Genomic DNA, 27,078 nt, shown 5'->3' on the forward strand with positions numbered 1-27,078 from the left:
CTCTGGCCACATCCCTTCAACTATTCATCTGTGTCATTGTGGATAGTCCTCTGAGGACAGACTGAAGAGTTCATGTTAATCTTATGTCACACTGTCTGAATAGCACCAGTGAACTCTAAGAATAGGAATACTCTATAATGGCAAACTCAGGTTTTGTTTCAGGATCGTAAATAATCATGGGAACATTGCTATGTACGGATTCTGTGATGTTAAAATTCTATAATTCCATGATTTTTAAGTTGCTTAATTCTCCAGAATTCTACTTCCCCATTGATGAAAAGGAGCAAATGTAATTTATTTTAAACTTTTTCTAATAAGATTTGTTTTCCTAGGGGGAGTGGTAGATTACTGTACTTCTGCCTAACAGATGTATGCATTTTATCCAGGAGACCAGTAGAGATAAATGGTATTTTGGGCCATGAAACTGCCCAAGTTTAGCTTCAGAGGAGACCCTTCTTTCTGCTTGGGAGGCAAGGATTATTTCCTCCACCCCCTTCCCCTCTGCTCTTCTCTTTGAAAAAGCCTCACCTGTGAGATTGCAGAAATTTACAACCCAAAGGGACCCATGTCTCAAGGTTAATGCAGTCAATCCTAACATTCTTCTTGAAAAATTATCCATTTCTGTACAGGAGAACAGTTGGTGCTGGGCAGACGTCAAACATTCCTGTGGCCATAAAGCCTGCTTATTTTTTTTATTTCTTCTCTTTTTTTCCACATGAGAATAGGATTCTTTCTTGAAATCATTTATCACTGTTGGCTCAGAAATACAATAAGGAATATAAAATATATAAGGATATTGCAGGAAATAAATGTTTGCTTTCCTCTTTACCTATGACACATAGAAACCACTCAAAGACAGAGGCCCAAAATGGCTGCATACACAGGGGGCAGAGAGAGAAGAGCTCACAGTCTTACAGATCCCAGCCTCTTGATTGGAAATTCATAAAGCCATACTTCCCAGGTTTTATTATGCCCCACATCACCTGTGAATCATGTTAAAATGCAGATTCTGATTCAGAAGTTCTGGAGAGTCTGCATTTCTGCAAAGCTCCCAGATGATGTCAATGCTACTGGCCAGGTGAGCACATGGTGAGTAGCCAGGCCTCAGATACAGATGGAGCAAAACTCTGCACTTAGATAGCCATGGTAGCTTTGCTATTTCAGGTATGATCTGAAGATTAGCAGCAGTGCCCTGCTGGGCCATTTTGGGGCCTGAGGCCAAAGGAAATATGTGCTTCTATATACACTTAACAAATACCCTACTGCATTTCAATCCATGTGGAAAATGTTAGTAAAATCTCTACTACTGGGGTGCCTGGTGGTGTAGGCAGTTCAGCGTCCAACTCTTGGTTTCAGCTCAGGTCGTGATCTCAGGGTTGTGAGATCGAGCCCCACATTGGGCTCTGCACTCAGCAGAGAGTCTGCTTGAGACTCTCTTCCTCATCCTCTGCCCCTCCTGCTCATGCTCTCTCTCTCTAAAACAAATCTTAAAAAAAAACCAAAACCAAAACCAAAAAAACTCTCCTACTACAACAACAACAATGGCAACAACAATACTAAAGGATTATGATATCTAAAGCCTGGCCATGTCCAACATGTTCCCAAGCCATTGTTGTCCTCAGGAGCCTGTGTGGTGGAGTCTGCAAGGAAGGATGGGTTGGAAATAACTTTCTGTTGCACAATAACTGTAAAGCAATTAACAGCCTTTTTTTTTTGTTTAAAATTTTTGATATATTTTAATCAGGAATATTTTTATATTCATTTTGATCTTTAAAAATATTGTGTTAAAAGATTGTCTATTTTTGGTAAGCAAGGTTTTGGGCATCTTCTTAAATTTTGTGCTTGAGGCAAGTCCTCACTTTCCCTACCCTAATCCCAACCCTGATCAGGAGCATGAGCATCACCTGGGAGCTTCTAGAAATGCAGGCTCTCCCATCCCAGAGAATGAATGAGAATCGACACTTTAACAAGACCACGGAGCGATTTACGCACGCGTTGAAGTTTGATAAATGCCCTGAAGAGATCATGCTTTCAAACAGGAGTTGCTCAGTCTGTGTCTCACCTTATCCTGGAAGAAGACTTTTGGTTTAATGTTGAATTATCAGACCTAAGATTCTGTGAGTTTCTAAAATGAAGATGGTCCTAAATTTCCTCTAAATTTACAAAACTTGTACGAAGTGTATTTATATAGCAACTAGCTTTTAGAGATAGCCATGAAGTCCTGTCTACTTTTTTTTTTTTTTAACTTAAATGTGTGCAGAAATAGATTTCAACACAGACAGGTGGCTTTTACAACTAGCAACCTAGTCCCAGAAGAACCTTAAGGTGACAAGAATAGATCTCCTTTGGAGTCTTTTTCTATTTTTAATTTGTCTCATCATGAAGGATGAAGGACAACAAAAAATGCCCTGAGTTCTTTGATGCACTTTCCTTCTTTTGATTGTATCTTTGAGGAGAGCTCTCAAAGGCATCATATAAATCCATTGTCAGAACAATCTTCCAGTGTAATGAGAATGGAAAATGACACAATTATCTTTTCTTTTACCAAGGATTGTAAGGAGAGTTTGGAAAGACATTAAATGAAGTCTGTCCTTTGGGGAATTTAAACCTGTGGTCTACTGATTGTACCGCCATGCTGTGGGAGGAAGTGAATGCTTTGGTTTCAAAAGAACTGAAGAGAAGTTTACAGAGGCTTTTCACCAGAAAAATGGTGGGTCTAGGTTTGTGGCTGTTTAATGAATTAAAATTTCTTTGAATGCACTATCTTTTTTATTATATTTATATGAAAAAGTACTTTTCATGATGAAATAAGCAATATATAGTTCTAGGGTGACTTTATTTAAAGGTCTCCCTTCTAGTTAAGCTTTATTTAATGTAACTCAGTGGCTGGTGCACTGGTTATATGTCTCACTATGATACATTGTTTACAAGGTGAAAAGATGAAGACATAAGTTCTAGTCAGTTATTGGTCATGTCCACAGAACACAAAGTGAATAGAAATTGAGCACTTTTGTGATCAATTTGATAACCAGAGGCCACAGTGGTTCTCAGCCCGAAGCCAAATTGCCATGTGACATGCGTTTGAAAATACACAGGGACAGTTTTGTTTGTCAAAATGACTGAGGGGCACTAGGCGTTTGGTACACAGGGGCCCGGGATGCTAAACATCCTCTGTGTGTGGGATAGTAACACCCAGCGAATAATTATACCACCCTGTGACAGACAGACTCCAAGATGGCCCCATGGACCCTTTGCCTACTGGGATTCACCCTCTTTTGTAATCCCCACCCTTTGAGTGAGAGAGTGACATATAATGTGTTTCTAATTGTAGAATACAACAAAGGTGACAGAATGTATGTGATTAGGTAAATGTGATTGTGTTATAAAAGATTGTAATATCTTTCTTGCTAGAAAATCTCTCGCTTCCTCACTAGTTTTGAAGAAGCTAGCTGCCATTTTGTGTGCTGCCCTACGGAGAGGGCTATGTGGCAGAAGAGTTGAGAGTGGCCTCTGGCCGACAGCCAACAAGAAACTGAGGCCCTCAGTCTGGAAGCCTACAGGAAATGGCATGCTCCTAACAACTGTGTAGGCTTAGAAGGGGATCCTTCCCCAGTCAAGCCCCAGGAGAGAACCCAGTCTTCACTGATACCTTGATTGCTGCCTTATGAAGAGTCAAGCTAGGTTGTGTCCAGATTTCTGACCCAGAGAAACTGAGAAAATAAATGTATTTTGTCTTAAGCCATTAGGTTTGTGGCAATTTGTTGATAACAAATGCAAACCTGTTTTAGTCAGTTCAGATTGCTATCATGCATTACTATGGACTGAGTAGCTTCAATAAAAGGAATTTATTTCTCACACTTCTGGAGGCTGGAAATACAAAACCAAGGCACCTTCAGATCTAGTGTCTGGTGAGAGCCCACTTCCTGTTTGCAGATGTCCATCCGTCTTTTCTTTGTATCCTCATGTGGTGGAGAGCAGAGACAGGGAACAGGCTGTCATGTCTCTTTTTATAAGAGAACTAATCCCAGCCCTGAGGGTGCCACCCTCATGACTTAATTATCTCCGCAAGATCTCACCTCCTAATATCATCACACTGGGGGTTAGGATGTCAATATGTGGATTTTGGGAAGACAGAAACATTCAGTATGTAACAATGCCCAAATGTCAATAGAACCTACACTGGAAAACACTACCTATAAAATCCTTCAATGTATGTTGCCTAAATTGATCAACTTTTTGGTGACCTTTCTTAGCAGACTTGATGAATTTAAACTAATTGGATTATTGCACAGCCAAATCATGTGGCATTATGAGTACTTGATGTGAAGGACTTATCTTCCTCACCATGGCCCTGGTGCACAGGTGAGAGCCCAGGACAAAATAGATGCTCAGAAAGTTTGCTACATGAATGAAATGTACTCAGCCTGCAAGGGAAACCATAACTCTCTATGAGTACCACTTTCAGCCTGTATTAAAGAAAAGCACACAGGGAGTAAAAGTGAAAAACCACTGGCTTAAAAAGTGGTCAGTTTTAGATTTATCCAATATCGAAATTAGGAGTCTTTGTTTGGCTGTACTTTGTTTTCAGCTGGTTATTTATCACCGCATAATCACAACCAGATTTCCCCACCTAAGGAAGTTTCTAGTGTATATGTGCATATTTCCTTGAGGAATGTGATAATTCTGCCCTTCAGGCTCATTTCAGCCTGGGACTCCCTACTCCTTAAGGTGGAGGAGGGATGATGATGTGGTTTCTCTGTTCCCAAGGCAGACGTTCACAGAATTTCACTGGACTGCAGGTGAAGGTAGGGGAAGGGGAGGAAACTTGTCATTTAGGGGATCTAGGGCTAAATCAAGAGGACAATATCTATATCCCCTTCCTTTGCCTTTTAAGGTTCAACTGAATATATGCAACATGTCCATCTAGTGGCTCCCATATTTCTAAGCCTCCTCTGCAGCTACAGATGACCACATGGCCCCGTTTTAAGACCATATAAAGTGAGCACAGCTTTGGGATCACACTCTTTATAAAGAAGATGATTACTGTCATTCTCCCTCATCCCCTTTCCCTTGGATGAAACTGGAACTGCTTCCTGGAATGCAGAGTTGGGAGCAACAGTGGGCTGGAGTGGCTCACAAGGTACATGGAGAGCCAATTGTGCACGCCCCCTCTCTGCTTTGCATTCAGTGATGTCTTCTTGGTAGCTTGAGTATTTAGAGCATGGAAACTGGCAAATGCTACAAATCAGGAATTTGGGTTTTTTTTTTTTTCTTTTTGCTTATCCTGAGAGCTAGTTTTACACTTCTACCAGCAATACCACCAGATGAAAGTGTTATGTTGAGGATTGGGAAGTGGACCTTCCATTCTGGATCTGCAGGGACAGAGCCTCCTCCTCACCTGGACTGCTTACCTCTGGATGGCCACGCAGATGAGAAACACCTGCCATTTCACTTCAGTCACCAGCTGGGGAGTCTTATTGCAGCTGCCTAGCCTACACACTAGGGGCAGACACGGAATTCTGAGCTGGAGGCCATCTGCCCGAGTTCTACACACTCCCTCCGTGGCCTGATCTGACCCTCTCACCACTCTGAAAGCCACTGCACTGGAGTCTGGGAGCTTCATCTTTTTCCTCCTGTATTTCTGAAAAGGAACCACTTGCAGGGTCTCAGATATAAAATATCCCTGTAGGAGCCTCTGTCACAAGGTTATGGCCTTGATCTTCCCAAACCGGCAGGTCTTTCATGTGACTTGCACATTGAAGAGTCTTCTGGAAGCTGCTTCTGATGGAGCCTGTGGGGAGGACATGGCCTCATGGATGGAATTTGCTCTGCAGTCCCATCGTGCCAGGGAGGCCCGAGGAAGCTCTCCAGGAACTCCATCACTCTCTTGGTTTCTGAGCGTGTTAATAAAATTTCCATTTAGCAGGCCTCTCCCCAAGTTTCCTATCCCTTGAGCTGTCAGGGTAAATAACAATGCTTTGTACTTGCACCACATTATATAGACCTTTCCAAGCGCTTTCCTATCTGCTGTGTAGCTTGATCCTCTGAGGCAGCAGGACTCAGTCAGCATATTTACTGCCTTTCAGATGAACGTGAGGGCCAGAGATGTTCACTGCTTTTCCAAGTTCACACTGAGCAGGAAAGAACCCACGTCTCTGAACCCTACAGCTGTACTACAGCGGTGATTGCCTGCCCTTTGAAGTCACCAGGCCTGGGGTTGGAATTTTCACTCACACCAGTTGCTTAAGGGATCCAAGCTTTAATTTCCTCATTTGTAAAATGGGACTCATAATTCTATCTCATGGCTTATTGTGATAATCCGATAGCCCTTAGCAGAGCATGTTTCACAGAGGTAACGTAGAGTGGACGTTTGCCATTGTTCTTCCCTGGACCTGGTGCCAGCCAGGGGTGGGCTCTTCATTGCTGTTCTTTTTCCAGATTTCGAATCTCTATTTGATCCTGGCATTACCTCTGGATTCAGAGAATGCTAAAGAAAAAGAAGAAGAAGGCTGGAGAAGGGGCAAGGCAGAAGAAAGGGTCCTATTCACATACTTAGAAGCGACTGAGTAGAATTAGAGTTGTCCAAGGGGGTCACAATGACCTTTGGCACAAAACCTAGTTCACCTTCTCACACAGGACTTTAGCTCCCTATAGCAGGCTAATTCATCGCACTTGTTTATTTTTCCCTGGCCAAGCCCCCGGGCATCACTATCCACCGAGGGTAGTGGCTGTGGAGCTATGCCCACACACCTCCCCTGAATGCCTAACCTCCCCTAGGAAAGGGGCTGGCTCCTTTGATGATCTCATTTCTGAGAGATGGTTCCCAGATCCTTGGAGAAACTGAGACCTAAAGCTGGGAAGCCCATTTAGTTTTTTAAAAGATCTACATATATTTCAAAGAGATAAAGAACTTAAAATTGCAAATTTTCTGAAGAAATTGCTTTAAGAAAAGGGAGAAGGGAGGAGTTTCTTCCCTTACTTTCATTGCGTTTGTTCCCATATCTGTTCATTTCAGAGAAGTAAAAACAAAAACAAAACAAAACAAAAAAAACGCTCCTTCCCTGTAGAAGACTTTATTTAAAGATGACACCTGCTGACAAATCGGCCTGATTGCCTTGGTTGGGCCAACCTCTTCTCTTCCTGGAAAACACTTCTGGATGGCTGAAGAACCTGGAGAATGATGGTTCTGGAATGTGTGGATATGGGGTTTGGGGCACTTAAGAAGGGCCTTGGACAGAGTGAGGGAGATTTGCAGGCAAAGTAAAAAGAGCTTTGAAAGAGATTTTGTTTTGAGTCTACATTTTCTATTTTATAAAGTATCTTATAAAATTAAATATTATTGCAGTCTGATGGCAACTTCATGCACATGGCTGAGGGGTATCTAAGGGTCTGGCTGACTCTAAGCACCCACAAACCTACAACATCCTCACATGCAGCCAATTGGCATAACCGAGAAAGAACGATGCCCAGCAGTGCAGCAAGGATTTACCTGGTACTCCATAATCCTCCACGGGGAAGTCTCCACTGCTCATCTTCTCTTCCCATGGAAGATGCCTCATCCTAGATAAGATTTTTTTTCCCTCTAGTCTTTTGTAATAATAACGCCATCTACTTTGCATTGCTGCTTGCATGATCTACTATACTCCTAACAACAGGACTTTTTTAGAGATGAAAACACCAAGGCTCAGAAAGTTGAGTTCCTTGCTGCAGGTCACACAGCTAATGCAGAGTCAGGACAAAAATCAGAGCAAGTGGGCAGGATTCTAGGATGTGCCTAGTGGCTCTGACAATAAACATCTATTCCAAGCCTGATTTAGAAGTTTGGTGAACAAGTGCTGGCCAGCATCTCGGATATGATCCAACCTCAGGATTCTTAGAACTGCAGGCCATGATCCATTCATGGGCCAGGTTATCCATTTTACTGACTCCCAAGCCACCTACATTAAAAAAAAAAAAAAAAAAAGATATGGAGTGGCGCCTGGGTGGCTCAGTCGTTAAGTGTCTGCCTTTGGCTTGGGTCATGATCCCGGGATCCTGGGATTGAGCCCCACATCGGGCTCCCTGCTCCGCGGGAAGCCTGCTTCTCCCTCTCCCGCCCACTCCCCCTGCTTGTGTTCCCTCTCTTGCTGTGTCTCTGTCAAATAAATAAATAAAATCTTTACAAAAAATGATATGGAATAGAATATAAAATATCAGAGTAATCACATGTAGAAAGGGTAAGTACTGGTTAGTGAACTTTGATTTCAGTTATAAATGTATGAAATGAAATTGTTCTTGTGAAGGCTTTAATATACAAGGCCACAAAGCCTCGATCTCCACAACCTTTTCATTTTACAGATGGAGAGACTGAGGTCCACAGGGAGTAAGGGGGTGGCCTGAGGTCACAAACCTAATTATCAGCAAAGCCCTGAATAGAACCGGAGGCACTTTTTGTTTTACCGTGTGTACATTCTTCATTCTTTGTCCTCCTTTTCGATCCCTGTGTAATATAGCACTGGGAGCTCAAAATCTCATCTCCCATCAGTGTTAGACAGTGGCTTAATAGGGCTTAGCTTTTCAGAACAGAAATGAGTCCTGTTTGTTTTGAAAGGAAAGCTAAACTGAACAGGCAACTGGATGTTGAATAAAGGTCTTGTGGGATCAGGGAAAAAACAAGAAGCTTGTTTGTGAAGCTTCTTGGGGGAGCTGAGAATTGAGAACTCCAGGTGGTCTTGAGAAGCAGCTGAAATTTCCCTGCTCTACTGGGCTCTACATGCAGGAGAAGGCAAAACATGCCTGAGGAACTGCAAAACACAGGCTAACCTTTGCTAGAGAGCTGGAGCCGTTGCAAAGGGCATAACCACCACGTTGATTGCAAAGCCCTCCATAATTGGAGAAGGGAGGGAGGCAATGGTGACCCAGCTCTCTGAAGGAAGGTTGGGCATGATGAATTACAGATTTGATTTCCCTAGTGTGGCATGCAAAGCCTGGGGGCATGCCATTTAGCTGCTCTGTGTCTTAGTTTCTCATCTGTAAAACAGAGCTAAAAATCCTTCATTATCTTGCGAGGCTGGATGTGGGGATTAGTTAGGTACAATATGAAGCTGAGTAAGGGTTATAAGTTTTTACAACTGTTAAAATAAGAAAAGGGGGGAAGAGCAGGAAAAAAGAACAGAAGCCAAATGTCACTGTTCATTAAAATCAGGTCCTAAGCATCTAAATGACATGGCCTATGTTAGTTTCTGAAATTGTAAAAACTACCTCACATCCATAAATGATATTGTTAATTTTATGAATAAAAGACTTCTTCCAACTGAAAGAACTCCCAGGGGCCGAAGCTGGAACAAGTTGAGCAAGAAAATAAAGTAGTATTTGACTATAACTCAAAGTACTAAGTCAATATCCATGAGTCTATGCTGACATAAATAAGTGAATTAGTAAATGGGAGAGGAGAAATAAGTCTGTTCAGAATTCCAAATAATTCATGAGGATACTCTGCCCTCAAGGAGGTGAAGCATAACTCATGTGTGGGCTGCACAGGGAGACATTCTTCCAAAGAGTACCATAGGGAACGGGCTGGGGGAAGATAATGGTGGAAAAAATTTGACAGTCACTACCTCAGCCAGGTGATCAAAATCAACATCAAAACGACATGTTATGTTGATAGGATGTACCCTTGATATCATGTGATGAGAGTGGCACTTTACCTCTTTGGTCTTCCCAAAACCCATAAGCACAGTCTGGTCATGAGAAAACCATCAGACAAACCCAGATCGAGGTACATTCTACATAATATCTGACCAATACTCCCTAAAACTGTCAAGGTCATCAAAAACAAGGAGACCCTGAGGCTCACGGCCAAGAGGACCCTAAGTACATGATACATACACGTAATGTGGAATCCTGGATGGGTCCTGGAAGAGAAAAAGGACATTGGGTGAAAACTAAGGAAGTCAGAATAAAGAATGGAATTTAATTAATAGTGATCGGAGTTGGTTCCTTCATTGTGACAAATATACCATACTAATGGAAGATGCTAATAGGGGAAACTGTGAGGCATACTAGGACTCTCTTTATTATCCTTGTACTTTTTCTCTAAAACTATTCTGAAATAAAAACTTTATTAAAAAAAAGACCTTATAATCTAAAATTTATGTTAATTTTCAGATCAGCTTCAGCAAATATATATGGCATGCTTGCCAAGCGACAGGCACATAGTCCTTGCTCTCAAAGATTTTGAAATATCCAGGAGGACACATGTAAACACACACTGGGATGTAGGGAGATACAGAATGGCATAAATGCTACACACTGTAAATGATGAGACTGTGGGGAGACCATGGCGAGAGGGATGGATTACATTTGGCTAGTGCTGGGGCATTTCTCCAACTTGTTTGCAGCATCTGTCTTTACCAGTTGAGTGAGGGGTGGTGCCATGAGGAGGAGCCTGCTTGGTGGTGCATTTAGTTTTGAACCTATAGAATTTGAGGTGCTTCTGGGATATTCAACTTTATATATCCAGTAAGAAGTCTAGTTTGTGGTTCTGCTCACAGGTATGGACTTGGGCATCGTCAGTCTTTAAATGGTAACTGAAGCAGATGATGTAGGAAGCATGAGATAGTACTTTTGCTAAGATAATAGTATTAATCAGTCAGTTATAGTGTAGCCTAGACAAAAAAACCAGAGTCCCAGGTGTGCCAATTACTATCTGAAGCAGAAGCAAATTGTTTTGGCTTTCTGAGCCTCTATTTCCTAATCTATAAAATGGGGATGGCAATACCCCTGATCCTCTCTTCCTTTCAGGTTGGATGGGGAGGGGTAAATCAGAAGGCATATGGGTCCTTTGTAATCTGTAAAGAGCTACGGAGATGTAAGACAGACATTGTGTTGCTGCTTAGTGCTACTGAACAAATTCACTTAAGAACTAGTATCGCTAACCTCTTAGGTCTCTAAAGGCTTTGGTTTAATTGGATGTCATTAATTTTTTTTTGGAACAAGTTCTAAATATCATGGTAATTTGCAAACTATATAGAGATCTTTGAAAATCATGACTCTTAGCTCACCATCAACTTTCCTTCTTAAATAGTTGACAAGATTGCATTTCCTATCGTCTCTTAGTACCATTTTAAAGGAAACCTAGAAGTCACTTTTGAATTTTTTCCAGTGTAATTATGTTTTTATAAGAAATAGGTTTTCTGTTTGTAAACCTTTCTAATAATCCCTTTGCCTGAAGTTCTTGTCTGTTTTATTAGCATGAAGTGGCAGGACATGAAACAATGGAGAAACCAATGCAGTTCTTAGTGCAGAAATCATGTCATCTTTTCAGAATCAGAGCTGAGAGGCTAACTCAGCCAAAGAATATATTCAACTTGGGTGAGAATCAAGGGAATGAAGAAGCATGAATCATGCCAGAAAGTTGATTCCTGGCTTTCATACTGCGGCTTGACAGACAGAGTTTTCTTCTCAGTTAACGTTAAGCGTATGCACTCTCCAGGTGTGAACCTGACTGCTGGCCATAGATTTTCCCTGTTATTAACCTTTTCAAAGTTTCCAATATTGGAATTAAGAGCTGGTCTCTGAGATTTCATAATGAGCGGGTGCAGTCTTTGACCTATGCAGGCTAAGTGTTCACTTCCTTTTGCCTGAAGCCCATGTACTGCCCTGCCACCTAGCAAGTGCCAACAAAGGTCATGGAGAAAACAGAGGGTAGAGCTGTAATGAAAAGTGAGCCTTTTCTTCCTCCTTTGGAGCACACAGACGATATTCTTTCTCAATTAATAACCACCTACTGGCGGGGTAGCCTTTTGAGTGACTCCGACAGCATCAAGTTCTCTCTGAAGCCCATTTAGAGCAGCCCCTCATGTGGGAATCATAATCTGCCTTTTGAAAACTTTGTTTGATATGTATTTTTTTTTAAAAATCTGAATAAGAGGAGAATGAAAGTGAAATAAATGGAATTAACTTAGAAGCTAGATCTTTTGTGATGAAACATAGGGTTCTTTCAATGTGGGAAAATATTGATCCTGACATGTCTCTCATAGGGAAGAAAGATTTATCAGCTCTATAGTCAGATCCTAAAGAGGCAATTTCTCAGTTCACTTAAAGGGAGTGTGATGTACCAGGAAAGAATAATTTTGGTGGAATATTTATCTAATGAGTAGTAGGATCATATCCTTGTCTTTTCTCACCTTTCGTTGTGACCATCTTTTCCAATTTCAAATAATTTCAAGTCACAGATGATCTTAAGCCATGTTTTATTAACCTGTGTTTGAATCCCATACCTACCACTGAGGAGTGTTGTGACTTCAGGCATGGGTGGTAAGATTTTTGAGGCTGATCGGCTTCATTAAATTAGGATATTAATTTCATCTCATAAAGTTATTGTGAAGACTAAATGTGAAGTATCTGTAGGGAAGCTCCTCAGAAAGCATTACAAATATGTGCATTGTTGTTATATTGTCCTTTCACTTTCAGACATGACTAAGCAATATTTGTAAATGCTCAAAGAAGAAATACCTTAAGCAACCATAATTTAAGCCACACCTACGTTAACTGTGATCTGAATGACTAAGATGTGTAAGATTTGCCTCCAGTGGGAGATGGCCTGATTAAATGTTATCATTCAGATTCAAGGTAATGGTGAAATACAGGGGAAGTGAACGCCACTCAGTAATTTGAAGAAGAGATTCTGAAAACTTGAGAGAATCTGATGCCAGGGAGAGTGTGAATGAGTAACTGAAAGATTCATCTTGGTAGAACAGTGGAGCTGGTCCTGTTAACCATAGCTCTCCCAGTATAACACCAGGGAGGGCTGGTTGGAGAAATCCCCAAGGATTCAACTGACATCTCCTTGCTTCCAGTTCATTGGTTTCAGGGCCTTCCTGTCTACGTGTTGTGGGTTGAATTGTGTCTCCCTCCAACCCACAAAGATGTTGAAGTCCTAAACCCCAATAGTTCCAGTAACTTATTTGGAAATAGGTCTTTGTGGATGATCAAGTAAAGATTAGTAGGATGGGCCTTAATCCAATATGACTGGTATCCTTTTTTTTTTTAAAAGAAGAAGTTTGGATATAGAGACAGATATATGCAGAGGGAATATGATGTGAAGACACAGGGAGAAACCATCTATAAGCCAGGGAAAATCTGAGGCTACCAGAAGCTAAGGGAGATACATGGAATAGATTCTCTCACAGCCCTCAGAAGGAACCAACTCTGTCAATATCTTGATTTCAGACTTCTAGTCTCCAGAACTGTGAGACAATAAATAACTGCTGTGAAAGCCACCCAGTCTTGTTGCTTTGTTATGGCAGCCTCAGGAATTAGGCTACCTCTCTCTCTTTGCTAGAGAGATAGATATTATTTAGTTACTTGTCTGCTTCTTTCATTGACTGGAGTGTAAGCTGCCTACCTTGTTTGTCTTCATCATGGCACCTGGAACCAGTCCTGGGAAGTGGTAGTTGCAACACAATCTATATTTGTTGAATTGTTGCTGTTGGGCCTAGCATGGGGAGTGACAAAAATGCAGGAGTGATGGAGTCCTGATTGGACTGAATCAAATGAAGCACACAGTCGATGTGTGATACTAATGCTAAGCACAGATTTGCTCTGGAATATGACCTCCAATCAACAAATAAACCATCCCCAAATGGGAGATATACTATGCTCTGATTTGCAAGTATATCTGATAATTAGGATGGCCTTGCTGTTGCTCCCATATAATCAGAACTGGATTATAAATATTTAAAACATCACTGGCATGCAAAATGAATACTAAACGCTTATATTTAGCTATTTTTAAACTTCTCTAGCAAGTATATGACTTACCCTTAGAAACCCGCAACTTGTAAGATCTATCTAAATTATTCCGGTGAGGTTCTGTATTAATTTTCAATTGCTTCTGTAACAAATTACCAAAAATTTAGTGACATGAATTTGTTCTCCTATAGTTATGGAGGTCAGAAGTCTAAAGTGGGTCTCACTGGGCTTGTATCAAGATGTGGCCAAGGCTGTGTTCCTTATGTAGACCCAAGGGGAAGAATCGATTTTCTTGCCTTTTCCGGCTCTTGGAGACCACTTGCATTTCGTGGCTTGTGGCCTGCATCCACTTTCAAAGCCAGAAATGGCCCCTGAATTCTCATGCTGCCATTTCTTTCTAGTTCTGACATTTTTGCTGCTCTCTTACCCATTTAGAGGGAGTAATGATTATATTGGACCCACTTGGAATAATCCAGGATACCCCCTTTTTCTTAAAGTCAGATAATCAGCAAACTTAAACCATTTGCAAACTTAATTTCCTCTTGCCATATAACATATCACAGGTTCCAGAGACAATACATGGCCATATTGGGGAGGCCATTATTATTCTGCCTGCCATAGAGTTGTAGAGCACAGGTGGCACCATTGTCTTATTCTGCCTGCCATGAGTGCTCTCCTATAGCACATGACATTTACTGTCAGGTGTTAGAGGGCTTTCTCATGCCAAGCTCATGTCACACTCAAAACCCTAATCTTGGGATTGATTTATGAGATTGAGGTAAGAGTGTGGTTTTGAACTAGGTCTAAGAACAGCTCTTCACCAAAATCTCTTCTGCAGTACATTAATAAATGGTATATGGACAAAAAAAGTTTCATGGTCAAATCACACTGGTGGTGCAGATTAAGCAAAACAAATTCTGCTATTTTTTAGCTGACAGACTTAAAGGCCTTTATTAATGTGTTTTGTGGTTCTCCAGGAAGGATACCACAGCATGCAGGGCCTCCAAATTATTTGGTCTCAGAAAGCTTGTTTTTGCAGAGCATTTTGTGGGCCTAATGATCTTTGGAACACACTGTGAGACATTCTGATATACAATAAAGTGTATAGTCCTGAAAAGAATTAGGAACCTCTCTGTACTTGAGCATCTATAGGGAATCAGCTTCTAGAGTTCCCAACACTTAATTGCACTGATAGTTCCTAAAACAAATGAATCATTACCTGGGGTTTGAAAAGAAGTTTGCTACTTAGAAACCTTCATAGCAGAAAGTCGTAGGACTGTATTGACATCCTCTTAATTTGACATGTTTGAAGCTGAACTTATCATTTTCTCCCTCCCTCTCCCCGATCTACCTTACTATTATGGACTTAGTGGTGTTCTCAGGTGCTCACCCCCAGTACCTGAGAATGTGACTGTGTTTGGACGAAGGATCTTTAAAGAGGACATTAAGTTAAAATAAGGTCTTTGGTGTAAGCCCTATCCAGGAAGACTGGTTTTCTTGTAAGGAGAGGAGATTAGGACACACACAGGGAAGTGGGAAGACCACAAGAAGACTGGGGAGAAGATGGCCATCTGCCAGCCATCGAGAGAGAGACCTCAGTGCTACCAACACTTTGATCTTGGCCTTCTAGCCTGCAGAATTAGGAGATAATAAATTTATGTTCTTTAAGTCACCCAGATCCATATATTTTCATGGAAGCCCTAGAAAACTAATGTATGTACCTTATGAACTTCTTCCTAGTTGACCCAAAGCATCACCCTTTATTTCTACTTTTTCTTATATCCAATCTAAGTTTTGGCATATTTTCTTCCATGTATGTCTCAGGTTCACCCCTTCTTCCCCTCTATTCCCACTTTTGCCATGCTTGCCCAGCAGTCTTTACTCTTCCTAACTGAACTGCAGCACCAGCCTTTTCCTCTGACATTGGTCTGTATTTCTACCCATGTTGTGTTCTCTCAGAGCCTCCTCCTGCTTTCCTAGCATGTGAAAGCCATCCCATCATTTTACTGACTTCAGGGAGAATGGCTCGATACTGCAGTCCTATTAGTAACGGTTTACAGTCCTACCAGAGCCCGCCTTAGTCCCCACTCGGATCAGCCCACATGCTGCCTTGTCTGTGCCTACACGTAGCTCTGCCCAGAACACTGTCCTTCCTCCTCTTCACCCATCCAAATCTGTATGCCCTTGAAGACCCACCTCACGTCTGTCTCCCTGATTCCCTTCAACAGTTTGTCAGTCTATGCTCATAGTGCTTCTTGCTCGCCCACAGCACTCATTGTGCTCCATAAAATACTGCTCTTCTCAATAAAAACAAAGTGGACATCGCCAAGGTTGTCAGAGGAAAGAAAATAAGCTGGTGGGAAAGAGCACCCAGCCCCCTGGCCTGACTGATATCTGGAAATTGCCTTATTCTTGAATTGCTATTTCTGTAGTCAGGCTGGCCTTTTCTTTAAAATTCCTTAAAATTCATCACTAATGTGGTATGGTGACCACTCATAAATATCTTCTATAGCTCCTGAATAGATATCCTATAGATTACGTGAGAAACTGTCTTTTTCTTTTTACTTTTTACTTTACTCATAAGTAAGAGACAAAGGTAAATGCAGTTATAAAATATGATTGGCCCTGAGGATTATAGACCAGTTGTGTCAGCGTGCAGTCCTGGGGAAAATCACATACTTCCAAGGTCAGTCCTTTTCTGACCTCTGGCATGATTCTCTAGGAGAAATCTCACTTTGATTCTCATCACTCTGGTTAGTCACTTCAGAGTCCAGATCAAGGGTGAGATACTGGGCTCCTTTGCCTGCCCTCACAGCGTTGAAGACCTGCCTCTACTCACATGATTGACATTGGAAATGATTTCTCCTGTCAGGTAAACCCATGTGTTCTGCCTTCTGAGATACAGACCAGCACTTGCAGAACCACAGAAAGATGAAACAGCCATATGACACAAGAACCCAACAGTTATAAAACACCAGCTTACAGCAATAGACGAGTGGAAGTTTGTTCTCTTTAATCCATGAGTCTTTATTGTCGAGGCAATCTGACTGTGATACTTGTCACTTCCTTCATTGTCAGAATGGATTTGGTAGATGTATTAGTTTCCTATGGCTGCTATAACAAGTTACCACAAGCTTAGTGGCTCAAAACAATAAGAATTTATTGTACAGTTCTGGAGACAAGAATTTTAAAAGGAGTTGGCAGGGTCTGTTCTTCTGGAAGCTTGGGAGGAGAATCTAGTCTTTGCCTTTTCTAGAGTCTGCGGAGGCTGCCAGTATTCCTTGGCTTGCAGTCCATCCTCCATCTTTAAAGCCAGAAAGACAGCATCTCCCACTGTCTTTCTGCTTCTGTTGCTGTGCTGCCTTTATCCTCACCACATCTCCTCAACTCTCACCCTTCAGTCTCCCTTGATGAGGACCCTTTGTTGACAGTGGTCCACCCAGGTAATTCAGGACAGTCTCTCCATCTCAGGTTTCTAAGTTCAGTCACATCTGCTACTGCAGATTCCAGAGATTCAGATGTGGATATCTTTGAGGGGGTGCATTATTCTGCCTGCCATTGAGGGTAAGGATAGGCAGGTGCCTCTTTTCTCCCTACAGTGCTACAAAAAGGATGACTTTCCAAGAAAGTAAAAACAGGTGTGTGTGTGTGTGTGTGTGTGTGTGTTTAACCAAGTTCATGGGAATAGTTGAGCAACAGTATTACAATTTCAAATATTGTAACCTATAGATATAATATATATAATACATATTTAAGATGTATTTATATATATCTATTTATATGAACTTATTTCTGTCTTAGTCTGTTTGGGTTACTATAACAACAGCACCATAGACTGAGAGGCTTATAAACAACAAACATTTATTTCTCATAGTTCTGAAGTCCTATTAAATCTATGATCAAGGGATTGGCAGATTTGGTGTCTGGTAAGGACCTGGCTCACAGATGGCTGTCCTCCCTTTGTGTCCTCACATGACAGGAGGGGTGAGGGAGCTCTGTGAGGCCTTTTTTTCATAGGGGCACTAATCCCATTCATGAAGGCTCTACCTTTATGACCTAATCACTTCCCAAATGTCCCACCTCCTAATACCATTACCTTGGGGATCAGTTTTCAACATATGAATTTTGGAGGGACACAAACATTCATAAACATCTGTATAAGAAATACACATGTTTCTTATCTATCAAACTATCCCTGCACAAAGCACATTGTAGGTTCCTTATGAAGGCTTATAGAATTATACTAAATCTAACCAGTGTCTTCCTAAAACAAGAGAAAGAGAGCCCATACTTCATTTTTTTTTTAATCCTGTTGATTGGAAACTGATGAATAAATGAGGAATAGTGAAGAAAATTGATTGTGTTAAAAGGCAGATGCACAAAAAATGGTGTTTCTCGAGGCTGGGAACAAGTAGGAACTTTGGAAGAGTTTAGAAGCTTGAAGACAAGTATTTTTTCCTATTTTTTTTAAATCACTGCACACTAGGGAATATTATTTGCAGGATCTCATGGCTCCACTCTGAACTGCAGGATAAATGAAACAGTAAGTACAAAAGTTAAATGATGATTAAAAAACAGCATGCCAGTATTTAAGCCTGTAGATTAAAGATGAAAAGTTTTGCCAAAGACAATCAGGTGAGACACCTGCTACTGTACATGAAAATGCTGCAGGGTACAAGATGTTTTGTAAAACGTGCTTGTAAAAGGGCTTGTTCTGGATAAGAATTTTGGTTTTCGCTTAGTAAACAGAATAATTAGAAAGGATTAAGGAAATGCACCCTGAAGTTTCTTGGTTGATAATATTTACTTGGCATGGTTTTCAGAAGAAAGAAAAGCTTATCAATGTAACCATGCATGGTTTTTAAATTAGGGACTGTTAATTTGATCTTACCCAATCAGATGAACTGACAGCTTGTCTGGGTCTCAAAAACTGCCTACGTTAATCACCATCAAATTTATTGGCTTTGGATCTTGTGACTTGGGGTGGCTTTCTCTCCACCCACGAAAGTGTTCAAGTAATGAAATAAAGAGGCCAGTAGGTTGCAGTGGTTTTAATGCCCTGGTAGGTTCTGTAAGCAAACCAAAACTTCAGCCAGAGTCTGTACACTTGAATCTGAGAAAATGAAATGTAAGAACAGCCACCACAAACGGCCAAGTAGCTTTTTCTAATAAGGCACCCTTTTAAGCTATAGTCAATTAAATAATTTCCTTGCTTTGTTTCTGTGTCTTCTTAATAAAAGCCTCCCCCCTCAGCTCCTGTCTGTGGAGTGTTCTTAACCACTTTTGGTTTTATGCTGCTGGATTGGAATCCATGCATGCTCAAAGAAAGTCTTGAAAAAAAATTTTTTTTATTGTGCCTCCGTTTACCTTTTAACACAAGTCAGAAGAAGTGGGATCTGTACTTCGAGTGGATGCCTAAATGGTTTAATTCAGCCCTGAGAAATGTTGTCTGTTCTTTTTAATCTATTTATAGTTCAGTGGTGTGTCTTGTGGAAGCATGAGGTGATGTAAAAAACAAAAAACAACAACAAAAAACAACCCACAAAACTTTGGGGAAAATCTGGCTCTTCACATTACAAGTTGCGTTATAGTATATAAGTTTACCATGTTTGTCCATGTTACCTTCTTTATAAAAGGAAAATAACTCTTCTTCCAAAGGCAATTGTGAGGATTTTCTGAGACAATTTAGCAAGAAGGGTGCTCAGTGCAAGCCGATGATTATTACAACTGACACTGAATATATTTCCTTACACTGTATAGAAAATTTGGTATTTCTAGGTAGGGTACTAGACAGAGACAGATTGTAAAAGAGTTAAAGGGGTCCCTAACTGGAATCCATCTTTGCTGTTCACTTTTCCCTTCATTTGGCCTCATTTTTGAGGAAGGCTATCACTTGCAGGCAGGGAAAGAGGTCACCTGCCGCACAGATTGTTTGGTGATAAGCCTGATGTTGGGAAGCAGAGCACATAACCTCCCTGGGTGACAGATTTTTCTCTCTGATACCTAATGTAGCTGAAAGATGTGAGAAGTGCCTGTCCAGTTTAAAAAATAACCTTGTAATGTGAGGGGGCCTAAGAGTTTTACTTATTTCCACCAGGCAGCTGGAATAAATTACAGTGTGCAAATTGACAGAATTCTGATTCTTTTCTCCCTATCTAAACGTGATCCCTCTCTAGCATTCCTCATCTCAGTAAATGGCATTTTTGCCCATCCAGTTGCTCAAGCCCCAAAACTTGGAGTCATCTTTGATTCCTACTTTTTCTCACACCCCTTTATCAATTTATCAGCAATGCTATTGGCTCTACTTTTAAAATGTATCCCAAATCTGACTGCTTCTTATGGGTCTGTTCCTGAACCTGTTTGGCTGCCCATTGCTCAAAAGGCCAATACTCAAGAGATGAGTTTTGAATGGAAAAGAATATGAGTTGGCCACCTGGGGAGAAGGTGGACTCTTCTCCAAAAGCCAGCATTGAGGTTTCTGCCTGGCCCAAGGGCTTTTAAAGGGGGTTCAGGATAGCTGATCAAGAAAGGGAGTAGTGCAGTTATCTGTAATGTTTCCTGATTATGTACAGACTCCATGATGCCAGCTACAAACGTTACCTCCATGCTTGGGGGTTGTGTGAAGGGGTCAGGCTCCTGTTTCATGATATGCAGGAGAACTCTGTTCTTTCTGTACCGGAGGACAAGGTCTACAGATGCACAAAGGGAGGTTAGTAAAATCATTTGTGTGACCTAAGAAAAAAAATTTTTTTTGCTAAAGTATTGCTAGGCTAATCAGAAAGCCAAGGTGGCTTCAAACAGACTTCCTGGCCTCTGCAACCTGGGAAAGTTCTGGTCCTCCTGTCCTCAAGGCCAATGGTCTGTCTGCTCTGTATCAAGGGACTTAGGTCAGCAAGTGAGGAGTGTGTTAACTTGCAGCCAGTTAACCTGTAAGACTAGTTGGAGTGCTGTTACAGGCCCTGTTCCTACTCCTCGTTCCAGGCCATAATCCCTTCTTTCTTTGACTCCTGCAATAGCTTCCTGAGGGGTCTCCTTTCTCCACCTGCAGCCTAGTCCCCAGCCAGTAGAAAGCCTGCATGGGCTTCTCATTATCCCTGGAATAAAGCCCAATATCTTTATTATGGTCTTCAAGGCCTTATGTAGTCTGGTCCCAGACTTCCTCTCTGCCTTGTTTGTATGGTTCTTCTCCTTGCTTCTTGCTCTCACATCATACTGGCCTTCTTCCTATGCCTTCAGCTCTTGGAGCCTGCTCCTACCTTAGCACTGTTGCACTTGGTTTTCTGTCTGCAGGTGATAGCACTCATCTCTCTTTTGCTCCCTCAGTGAGGTCTTCTCTGACCACTCACCTTGAATGAAATAATACCCTCATCATTATCTCTCACCTTACTTCGTGGATTGCTTGACAGCTAGTATTGCTTGTGTATTTATTTATCATTTGCCTTCCCTACTAGAGTACAAGCTTTGCAAGGTCAGAGACTTTACCATTTTGTTCACTGTGGTGTCCTTGTTCCTAGAACAGCTTCTGGCACGTAACACACGCCCAGTAAATATCTATTGGCTGTCTAAATAAAAAATGAATGAATGAGACACATTCTTTCTTTCATATAGCTTACGGTCCAATGGGGTGATTCAGAGAAGTGAATAGTCAAATAACGTGGGAAGACCTGCAATTGGAATGGAACAGAGGGCTTTGGAGCGCCATTTCTCTCCTAGACTGTGATTACCAGACCATCTTTCCAGAGAAGGTAATATCTTAGTGGAGACCCTAATGGTGAAGAGGAGTTAACCACCTCATGCAAGGCATGGTCCTCTGGGAGTGCCAGGGCTGAGAAAGGCCAGAGAAGCTGAACCAGGCGAGAGACCAAATGGGATTTTTAGCACTGCCTCCCTCTTACCTGAGTGAATATTTAGTACCTGCATTGTCACTAATTTTAAGCTGAGTAAATCATTTAACTGACTCATAATTTTGTAATTTTGATCAGTGGGTTGCAGTTGTCCCTGTTAAGACAATAGCTATGAAATTGGTGACATTTAGAGTGGTCAGAACTTCTAACACACTGAGCAGTCACATCCTTCAGAGGCAAATTGTATCTCCTCTTTGGTAATGCCCTGGGCTGTGATTCCAGTGTGCCCTCATCTTAATGAATCATTTAGCCCTGGGGAGATTTAGTTGTCTTGTATTATCATGGCGACTTTGCAACAATGGGGAAAAAAGCCTAAACTTTAAGAAAAACATGTTGACAAAATTAGGTCATCATTCTTTCCCTTGCTTGCCAGAAATGCAATTTTGTCACATATTTCTCTTGCAAAATACACACCCCAAGATTTACCTTCAATTTAAGTGTTCCAATGCTTTCAGTGTGTCCACATTTTCATTTTCATTTAAGCTTCATGAAACTGGCAGGGGTGGGAATTATCCCTATTTTACATGGGATAAGTTGTTTTCCTTCCCGCTGTTGATGGTATCCCTTGGTACCCATTTGAAAGCTCAGAAAGAATTAATTAATGAGACGCCTTACATTGACAAATACCACATAATGGCACCTGAAGTAGGACTGTAATCATAATAATGCATTTCGCACAATAGACAGTGTTACTTTTCAGTAATTTCAGGAACTGTTCAAGACAGGTATTCACAGGCAGATAAGCATGCCCATGCTATTCACTCTGAATATATGATATGAGGATTGTAAATTACATGGGACCATTAAATTTTACTTCTGATCTGCTAAAAGGATATGAAAAACACTGCAGATTCAGTCTTTGGAAAGCTGTGTCACTCCTCCAGACAAGTGGTATCAACTCACGTGTTAGTCATATGGATCCCAAACTATTCTCTGAAGGAAGATAATTATTTGGTATGGAATTGGGAAGAAGGTGTATGGTATCCTATGCTGAAATTAATAAAAAAATAAACTATTAAAAATAAGGATTTTTCCTCATCATTTCATATCTATTAATGTAAAGATAGAATCCCACATATTTTAGGTAATACTCCCATGCTTCCCCAGTTGGCTAAAGGTCAACATTATGGACTAAATTGTGTCTCCCCAAAATTTATATGTTGAAGTCCTATCCTCCAATGTGACTATATTTGGAGATGGGGCCTTTAAAAGTGTAATAAAGGTTAAGTGAGGTCTTAAGGGTAGGGCCCTAGTCTGATAAGATTAGTGTCCTTATAAGAAGAGGAAGAGACACCAGAGATCTCTTTCTGTCTACATGGGCACAGAGAAAAAGCCAAGTGAGGATATAGTGAGAAGATGCTATCTGCAAGCCAGGAAGAGAGACCTCACCAGAAACCAATTTTGTTGGCACCTTGATCTTGAACTTCTAGCCTCCAGAATTGTGAGAAAATGAAAAAAAAAAGTTTTTTTTTTTTTTTTTTTTTTTTTTTTTTAAGCCAACCAGTCGGTGGGATTTTGTTTTGGCAGCCTCAGCAAACTAATACAATTACGTTGGGGATACAGAGCACATACAGAATATGAGTCTTATTCTAAGGATCCTACATTTTAGATTTAACATACTTACAATTCTTTAAGAGTAATATCTTTATTTATGGAGTGCTAAAGTTTGCTATTGTACACATTAAAGATGCAGCTTTTTGTATCTCAATTACTGTATACTTCAATAAAGCTATTTAAAAAAATAAAGAATGCCAGACTTTTCTGTATATCTTATTTCTAATTCATACAAGTGAAATCCTTGGATTGCTCTCTTAATATTGCAAGGTACATCTGATTAGAGACACGTGGGCCACAGGTAGGGTGACCAACTGTCTGGTTTACCTGGGGCTGAGTGAGTTTCTGGGATGTGGGGCATATGGTACTAAAACCAGATTGTCCTAGACAAACTAGGGCAAGCTGGGCACTCTGGCACAGACCTGTGCTCTGGCTGTCAGTGCCACTGGGCAAATGAGTCAGATCCCTACCTTGGAGGGGTGGGACTTGCAATGGAGAATTTATCAATCAGGGGCCTGTTAGGATTGAACAATCATACTGGTAATTTTAACAGAGATATTTTAGTACAAAGGGTTGCTAACCGGGGATAAGGAAATCTTGACAAGGAAACTGAAATGGCAAAAAAAATTTTTAAAAATCTGTGAATGTATCCTAGCGTAGCAACTGCAGAAGATGGCCACCCCTAGGGTTTGGGAGAAAAGGAAGAAGTTGGAGCTATTCATGTGTAGATGCCTAAGATGTTTGGAGGAAGGGTCCCATTGGGCGGGGACCCAGACCCACGGAGGGAGTGCTAGCTGGTTGGTGCTTACTATGTCTTCAAGGGGAAGCAGTGGGCCAGTTGTGTAAATATTGGAAAAACTGCCAACTGGAACCAAATGACCACTACCAGAGCAAAGTGCTGCTGCCATGGTGAAGAAGCACTGCTCAAGAGAGGCGGACTGGAGCGGGACTCAAATGGAAGGACAGTGTCCCTCCTCACTCCTCAGGCCTGGCCGGCTCCCTGGGCAGCACCCAGCAGGGAGGAGCAGGCAAAGCAGACCTGAGTTCAGAGAGTCCCCATTCAGCATCACAAAACAATATAGAAGGTTGGCTTGTAGATGAGATGCTATGTTAGTCGCTGGCCCAGGGCGGGGATTAATGAAACATGGTAAAGTGATCAAAGGGTATGGACAGCCCGGGTATGGCAATCATCCACTACAAAGCAAGATGCCACAAAGCCTGTGCGCTCCACTCCAGGAGAGGAGGGTTGAGGCATCCTTAGCCCTCAGTCCACAGCTGCTGTGTGGAGTAGAGCCACTGGCTGGGAGCTGCAGGGCACACACAGAGCGGGACACCTTGCTGCAGGAGAGGAAGCAGGACTAGAAAACTAGTATCACTGAGGGTATTATGTGCAGAGGCAGACAGTCTATTCATTTTAATAACCATGAAAAACAACAGGGAGGGGAGGAAGGTACCACACCTACCACATCTAGTGCTCTACTGTATGCTCGAAGCCATGTTGTTTAATCATTAGGATGTTGCTAGGATGGAGGTGTTTTTTGCTATTTTATAAAGGAGGAAAGAAAGCCTTAAAAAAGTGCTTTAACTTGATCTGGGTCACATCATTAAGTCATCTGTGGAAGAAGAATTTGATTCAGATGTCTGGGTTTGCATATTTGCCCCAATATTATCACAAGTCCTCACTGTGTTAAGTTACAAATCATAAATAACCCATTGCAGTGATGGATGCTTATGACAGTAGCCTTCAAAGAACAGCAAAGCTATGATTCTATACCTTCTCCTCTTTCTCCTACTGACACAGAAGTGAGGGGTCCTGGTAGGCAGCAAGGGCAAACATGGAGGCACCATGGAAATAAAAATCAGGAGGAAAAGTAAAACTCTACCATCCAGCAAACAGAGGAGTTACCCCCAGAACCCCCATTTCTCTTAGGTCCAAGGATATGAGATCCCTGGCTAGAGGAGTGAAAAGACATGAATCTAGAGGTCCTGGAGGAGGCAACTTTATCGGGGATCATTTTTTTGGGAGGGCTGTCATCTCTTACTCTTTCTTTTAATTGGTAGTATTAGATAGGGGCCCAGTCTGGGGCTGGGTTTGTCTTCCGCAAAGGGAGCAGAAGCTAGAAAACTATGGTCGGGCTGGGCTGGGCCCTAAGGAATTGGCTCTAGGAGACCTGGTTCTACATAACTCCCTGGGTTCTAGGTAAAGGTGACTTGGAGGTTTCTACATTGGCCAGCCCAATCCATCATGATAGGTAGGCCTTCCTGTATAGTCACAAGAGCCACTTGGCTGAAGTTCTCAGGAGCCTGAGTGTGGAGGCAGATGCCGAAAGGAGTGTGGATTTAGAACAGAAGAATTTCCTATCATGCTTGCTAAACTCCATTTAAGAAAGCAGGAAAGGATGAGTCACATTTTAGAATGGTCTCCCAACCATGTATGTGTATTATTAAGTGGTTCGGATTTAGCTAGATGAGAAATTCATGGATGTGGAATATTTTAATCACCAGTGGTGTCAGGGTCAGGAAAAAAGTATGTTCCTTAACTGGTAGGAGATATTTATTAATCTCTGCTGTATTATTTCATGTGTAATATTCACATCTCCTCCCCACCCTCACTGATTCCCCCTCTAAGTGTACCTGAGTGGGGAGTTTTAAGGCAAGGAGGATATTGCATGTATACTTGCTGCTTCATCTCCCTTTCCTCTTGGGAGTTGGCCTGCCTACTGAGATCGAATGTTCTCCATCACTTGCAGCCATGAGTTAGTTTAGTAGGAAGGCCCTGTCCCTGTGGTTCAGGCCTGAGGGCCAGGAGTTCTGCAGTGGTTCAGATGTGAGCCATCTCACTGTTGGGATGCAGCATTAGAAAGTTGTTTCTACTAGTCATAGGACACGTTATCCAATATCAGCTTTATCAGAATATTGGTAATATTTTGGTTATCTATCTGCCTGTTTTGTCTTCATTTTAAATTGGTTTATAACTTGCAAGAATGGTAGAATTTATCAAATCTCCTTGAATATGAATTATTATTCAATTATTATTCATATTCCAAAACTCCCACATACTCTTTTTTTCCAGATTTACTTTGAAATGATTTTCTATAAATTTATGCCAGGGATATTAAAAAGAAAAAAAGAAAAGAAAATACATTTCATTTTTCTTTCTGGACAATGTGTAAAATTATTATTATTATTATTATTATTTTTTGATTTTAGCCCACCTACGTAGGTTTTTATTTCTTGATTCAATGTTCAGAATTCTTACCCTCATAAATAGGAACTAATTCATAACTCCAATTACAATATTGTATTGTTCCTTGTTAATAAAAACTGTATATAAACTATTATTTTACCAAATCATAGATCTTTAAAACCTTCTAAAAAACAAATATTTTTGTGTTTTTTTTATGAATATAGTGAATATCAGTAATAAAAAGGGCCCATGATCTAGGGTAGATTATGCAAAACTTGAGTTTTTTTCTTATTTGGTTCCTTAAACATTTCATGCATTTTTGAGAAGTGTATTTTTAAAAATTACCCATCATCTCATTGTCCAGAGGTGATCACCGCTAACATTTTTGTATATATCCTCCTAGGCTATATTTAATATAGTGAACACAGAACACACACACACACACACACACACACACACACACACACACACACCTCACTATTATCTTTCAGGGAAAGAAATTGAATCCCGGAGAGGTGGTTATCAGACTAAATCAAGGCTTTTGTTGTCAACGCGAGACAAAAATCAGAGCCCTTACATGAGTTTTAGAAATGACTCAAGGAATCTTTTTTAGTGAAATATTCTTAAATATTGAAGGATCAGTAAGTTGGCATTAACTTTTTTAAAAGTGCTAACTGAAAGTCTGTTTTGACTTGATGC

Source organism: Eumetopias jubatus, unplaced genomic scaffold, assembly GCF_037043125.1.
Source record: "Eumetopias jubatus isolate StellerSeaLion01/CBP00866 unplaced genomic scaffold, mEumJub1_p1.0 scaffold_5, whole genome shotgun sequence".
In the NCBI taxonomy this organism is placed as follows: Eukaryota; Metazoa; Chordata; class Mammalia; order Carnivora; family Otariidae; genus Eumetopias; species Eumetopias jubatus.